Here is a 6,923-nt window from a genome sequence, read left to right as displayed (position 1 = left end):
CTATAAGTAATACCATAACTAATAAACTAATACTTTAAGTAATACCATTAGTAATACCATGAGTAATACTATAAGTAATACTATACGCAATGCTATAAGTGATACTATAAGTAATACTATAAGTAATACCATGAGCAACACTACTTCCTTGACAGATTCAGGTCCCCACAGGAAATGATGTGGTAAGGCCTGAGTGAGGGTTAAGGTGGAACAGCAAGCACTGTGACAGTAATTCCCTGAGCTCCCGTTGGGTCATGAACTATTTTAACCAAGCAGCCCCTGTCCTCACCTGAACTCACCTGTTTTTAAAAGATACCGCGCTTCACATACTAAGGAGTCGAATGGAAGCATTCTTAATCCTACCTGAAGATCTCAAGGTCAGAGATTATTTGAAGAGTTTCATTTACATTTTTCTTTTTATTCAGAGTTTCCCAGATTTTTTAAAGCCACCGTGAGAAAAATTCTCAAATGATAACTTTACTTTGGCTCCATCTATTGGCAATACCAAAAAACACATTGTGGCAGAACTTGGCAGCGTACCACAATTTCCTTAAGTAGCCTCAACTCAACCCATCCAACTTGAACACATCGTGAGTGGGTAGGCGTAGGCCTACTGGTGCCAGGTTTTGGAAAAAAATGTTAGCAAGCAGGTTTGGGTTGTGAATAAACTCCCAACAGTAAAACTGGGACTAGGTTGTCACCCAGAGTCAGACGAGTGTACTATACGATTCAGGCATGTACACGTCAGCCAAAATTGAACTATTTGGGTTGTTGGCACAATCCAATACGTTATGAAAAAGCATGTTTTTGTTCTCCTTGTTTTTGACTGTTGATGCGTCTGAAAACTGAATCAGGGCTACTTGGTTGGGGTTTTGGAAGCATTTATCCAACGCCCCATCGAGTCCTTTTTTCCATACTGACAAAGCAAGTTGGTGCATCTCAGAGTATTGTAATTTCTCAAACAGGTTATGTACAGCAATCAATTACTCACAGCCCTGTCAAAAAAAAAGTCACATCCTTGGTCAAGATCTTCAAAATTCTTAGCGGTTACTTAACTAGGAAACCCACAAAACTATCAAGGACACTGTGCATTTGTCTATTGTGCTTGTTTTAGCTTTCTTTATTGGATTTTTATAACCATGACTATACATTGTAAGTATCAGGAGCCACAGTTACAGTTCTCAAAAGTTACCAGGTAGTGCATAGTACAACACTTTGCCCATTGGTCCATCATTTTAGGTCATCAGGCAACGTTGGATGGCTTGGGTAACTGTGTTGTTGGTTGTTTGTCATATATCTTAGCCAAAGCCAATCCACAGGGTGGGACTGTCTTTAATACAGATACAGTACAAAGCCTCAGGTATAAGTAAGTACCATTGGCTCTAAATATCATAAGTAAGGTGTGTGATATTGTTGTTAGGCATTTAAAATCTGCTTGTTTTGATATGTTTATGCAAGACACTCAGGGGCCAACTTTGACTTGCCTGAGGCTTACTTCAGAGTTTTTTTAGGCTGGAGATGGGTTCTCGTTCTTTTGAGAGTATTGAAGTATTCCAACACAGTTCGCTGTGGGTCTCCAACATCACGGACCACCGTCCCAGACAGCACATGGCCCAGTCAGACACACTGGAGAAGTCAAAGAAAGTGATCCATCGGTTCCCTCCAGGTGCGACTGAGCTGGTTGCAGCAGGTAGCTAATGGCGTCCACTCCCACACGGGGATGGTGAGCAAATAGTATGTTAGAGTCCTATCAGAAGCTCTTGATTTTCTGCTGTTGATCAAGCAAACTGCTCTCCGTTCTTTATGATCACATATCATTTTTCACATAGTCTTTTTTTGAAGACTATTCTCAGAGAGCAGACACATAGTCCAATTAAGTTTTTAGCAACAATCAAAGGATTAGAAGTCAAGTGCTAACAAAGTCCACATGTTTGAATATAACATCTAAGTTTGGCATGCCCAGACGTATTAGTTCCACTTTGATATGCTCATGACACCTTCAGAAACCAGTCAGTGAGTTGTATGTACACCAACACCATCTCTAAATAGGTTTGTATGCGTTTTACAGTCGTACAACCGGTTTAAGCAGGTATGTGTTGTTTATTGAAGGATACTTCTGATACTGCATAGACTGAAACACCGTTTGCATTGGTTATAAAATGTTGCTCCAGGAGTTTGGGCCCACTTGGCTAAAGTTGATCCTCAGTTACAATACTTTCTCTGATCAGTATTTCCAAACATTTGTTGTGTTTCTGTTTAGCAATCGGCGAGTGCAGCTGTAGAGTGTGTGGAACAATGTTGTCTGACATTTACATGTGATCATTAGTGGTCCAAACTGTCAGCATCATCAGTTAAGAGTTCAGTCAGAGAGCGAAATATGTTTCATATTATGTGGAACTTCATGTCCACAACTTTAGCTTGTGATAAGAAAGTAGCTGAAACTGTAACTGAAGAAGAAAATAAATCACGTTTATGGAAGTTTTGCGATAATAATGATCATAATAATCTAATAAATATCACATCAACACCAGTTACGTTTTCTTATTTTTTCAGATATATCAGTTATAGATGTCAAAGTATGAAAGAAATGATATTTTAAATATATATTCATTCAAAGTATTTGTTTTATTTTTAGATATGAGAAATACTCTCTTTTTGACGGGCCTTATTATATTTGCCATGCCGAGTTTAAACTTTGCTCAATGATTTATATTTGACAGGATTTCTAGTCTCCAAGTGGCAGCCATGTATTTCTTGAAGAACTGTGCAGAACTGTGAATAATCTGTTGGTTTTAAATCTGTCTAGCTTGTTATCAACAATATATGTCTTGTCATATTATGTATTTTTTAGACCCATACGGTGCCACAAATAATCAACAGGGTGGGACTGTCTCTTGAAACCGAGAGTCCTTGAGCCTAAACGTAAGGTAAGTAACAAATGAGTAGGATATTGCTGTTAGGCATTTAAAATGTGCACGCTCCTTTCCGAGGAAGAAAAGTATATTTTAGAATCATAATGCATACTATTCAGTATTTTCTTCTTTTTACAACTTTCTCCATCCAGGGAAGACTGTTGGAATCAAATGACCTCTTTAACAGTGGGCACCGAGTCCGAAGTAAAGCTCTGAGTTCACATTCAGGATGCCGGAGATGGTTCTGTAACAAGGCACCTCTGATGTAACACATACAGATATAAAAGGTAAGTAGGTCTGTCTTAATGGGATCATCCTGTGGATTTAAAAGTTATTCAAAGTACGTTGGAGCAAGAATGTAAGGACCTTTGAAATGGTAGTTTAGATACGAAAGGAAATGTCCAAACAAATGTAAAACAAATAGTGAAAACAACTAAATTCATCTTGGCATAATGTAGATATTTGGTCTAATGTTTTCTATAAACTGTTATAGGTTGGATACATACAGTAAAGGAAATGTAACTCGGAAATATAACTTTAACATTGCACTGTAAATAAGTATTAATAAGTGAACATGAAGCGCATACATTTAAACAGAATAACAGCATTAACTGTCTCATCCGTCATAAGTATTATAGATTATTGTATATCTCAGCTATGTTCACATGTATTTGTGTAAAGTGCGTTGCAGCAGTTGACTGAGTTTGATAGTCGACATGTTAAATGACCAAATAATTGAATAATTGATTCGGTATTTAATTTGACCGAGTCAACAGTAAATCTGATGGTACTTTTGGAATAAAAACCAGTGGCACTTTACAAAAGTTTTTCTCGATTTGCTGTCCATGTTAATAGCTCAAATCCCTTCATAATGCTAGAGCAAGATTGCTATATGGTAAATAAATAATTGCTGCATGCATTGATCTGCACTCATCTAAACACCGTTGTTGTTATTTGAGGATAAGCGGGCGAAAGGAGTGAGAACAGTTTCTTCCCAGACTTTTCTGTGACAGAGAATCTGACTGTAACCTTAATCCTCCCCAGGGGATTTGTGGGATTGAGAGTGCATTGAAGGATTAGGGTTGAGCAAACAGTGGGTCTTTGGGTCAGTGTGTCAGTATATCAGTGAGTCAGTGAGTTTATTTTTTCCAGAGAAGGTCAGCTATGTGTTTTCCTTTGACCATGACTTCCTGGTGTGAAAGAGGAAACTCACCTAACACCAAACCCTATTCATGACCCAACACCCAGTGCACCCTCTAACCATGATCTTCTCCAAACATTAAAAAAAACACATTTCACCTCGACAGGGCTCTGAGATTTAGAATTGTTCATTCATATATTCCTCATGCAGTGTAGCAGATCATATTTGCTATCATGTCCTTTTTCAGTCTGAGGCATTTGGATGTTTTGAAGCACCTTTGTTATGCTGCAACCAGTCACACAGATTGCACCAGCAAGAACCAGAGAGCAGGGGTTGTTGAAAAGGTCACTTCATCCTCACAGAAGAGATATATGTACTGAATATGTTCACGCTGACCTTTCGAGGGTATTGAACCAGGCAAGTTTGAGTTTTGAGATACACTACCGTTCAAAAGTTTGGGATCACTTAAAAATGACTTTATTTTTCAAAGAAAAGCACTGTTTTTTCAATAAAGATAACATTAAATTAATCAGAAATACACTCTCTATATTGTTAATGTGGTAAATGACTATTCTAGGTGGAAACGTCTGGTTTCTAATGAAATATCTCCATAGGTGTATAGAGGCCCATTTACAGCAACTATCACTCCAGTGTTCTAATGGTACATTGTGTTTGCTAATCGCCTTAGAAGACTAATGGATGATTAGAAAACCTGTGCAATTATGTTAGCACAGCTGAAAACAGTTATGCTGGTGATATAAGCTATACAACTGGCCTTCCTTTGAGCTTGAAGTTTGTAGAACAAAATTAATATTTCAAATATTAATCATTATTTCTAACCTTGTCAATGTCTTGACTATATTTTATATTCATTTGATAAATAAAAGTGTGATTTTTCATGGAAGACACGAAATTGTCTGGGTGATCCCAAACTTTTGAACGGTAGTGTACCTTCTGATGAAACATTTCCAGCACCCATATTCAATGGAGATGAATATCAATATTTATATATTATCTTAATAATATCCAGGCTTTAATGTGGAGAGTTTTTACTCCTTTTTGCTTCTGCTGCTAGCACCCATGACAACCTGTGGGACTATTTAGTTGGTAGAAAGTAGCTTTAATGAAACATCAAAGTGTGACAAAAGTATGTTATACATCGCATTCATGTCAAACATTTGTTAAGGAGTTATATACATCACAACATAAATATAGCAGCAAAAAACTATTTTCTATGTGAGGAAATAATGAAATAATGGTTTCCTGCGCAGAGAAGGAAGTCCCACTGCCTCACTGTGTGTGTGTGTGTCTGTGTGTGTGTGGGTGTGTGTGTGTGTGTGTGTCCAAACAATTGTAACAATTGCAGCCCTCGCTATCTCCAAATCTGCTGTCTGCTGGTCACTTTATTTAAACTTTCTATCTACTCTACGGTTCTTTCAGAGTTATTCAAGAACTACTAACAGTCAAGTTAGTTAGCTGGACAACACTACAGAGCGAGGTGTGCTATTCATTAATCAGCAGTTAGTTTCTGATTAGTTCCATACTTTTGTTACTACGCAGGGTTTCATGTAACATTTAGTCAAGTATGGGACCATTATTTTATTCTGCACTTTATTTATTCCATTTGAAAAGCGTAGACTTATTAATGCTAATTCTCGAACAGTTTACCGTCACCCCAGAAGGTGGTGCCCAATACCTGGACTGGACTGCAAAACAAAAGTAAAGGCCAGATAACATTATATACAACCACTTTCTCCTAAATATTTGTGCTCATTGTTTTTTAAATTGATCTCACATGCATATCACACAGCTCCAAAATGATAAATAATTATCTGTTCTGAAGTCAGATACACACATTAAATTAGGATGTGAAGCATCTAGCCATTCGTCAAAATATATACAGAAACGATATGTATTCTTAAAAGAAATTGTCAGAATAATTCAAACAAAGTTAGTGATGTGGAGGCACTGGTCTCGGACAAAAGATTTGGACAGAACCCACCCTCATAAAACCTCCCCACACTTCTCCCCGGTCCTTTGACAAGTAAGATCTCTCGAAAGCTTTTTAAACACTCTATGAATAATATATTTATATTTATTTTCAGCAGATGTTATGTGTTGATTGGGCTCAGCCTTAGAGATAGGGTAAGATAGGCTTGGAGTCGAGCTGCTACTCCTTTCATGTCGAAAGAAGTCAGATGAGGTCGTTCGGGCATCTACTTCGGATGCCTCCGGGACGCCTCCCTTTAGTGGTTTTACAGGCACGTCCAACTGGGATGAGACCCGAGGAAGACCCAGGACACGCTGGAGGGATATTATCTTCTAGCTGGCCTGGGAACGCCTCGGGATCCCCCAGAATGAGCTTGAAAGTGTTGCGGTTGAGAGGGAAGTCTGGGTCAGCCTACTGGGTCTGCTGCCCCCACGACCCGACCCTGGATTAAGCGGATGAAAATGGATGGATGGTAATAAAACAACTTATTTCAGTCTTTGTGGCAGTGGTGCTCCGAGGTGAGTGGGTGAGGATTCAGGTGTTAGTTAAGGGGTAAGAAGTTAGGTTATATGTCCGAATTGATTTAGGTTACCAGTGATTTATAACAATAAAACTAACATACAAGTCCGTGTGGCTTTCTTCTGTCTTTTCACTAGGTGGCACAACCACATTGGACCAAACATATGTCAGCCTGTATCAGCAGTGACATGGACAGGAACATGTATACCGTAAGTAGAAGTAGGAATATGCAGAATCTAATTGATCTGATTAGAGTCCACTTTGAGTGGTGCAACATCAGCACCGCTGTTGGCTGTCGAAGTAGTGTTGGCAAATTTTGGCAGGAAAGGACATTATGTTTTGACCTAATGTTTTTGAAAGT

Source organism: Pseudoliparis swirei, chromosome 18 (assembly GCF_029220125.1).
Source record: "Pseudoliparis swirei isolate HS2019 ecotype Mariana Trench chromosome 18, NWPU_hadal_v1, whole genome shotgun sequence".
NCBI classification, from domain to species: domain Eukaryota; kingdom Metazoa; phylum Chordata; class Actinopteri; order Perciformes; family Liparidae; genus Pseudoliparis; species Pseudoliparis swirei.
Note: the sequence above shows the minus strand (reverse complement) of the source record.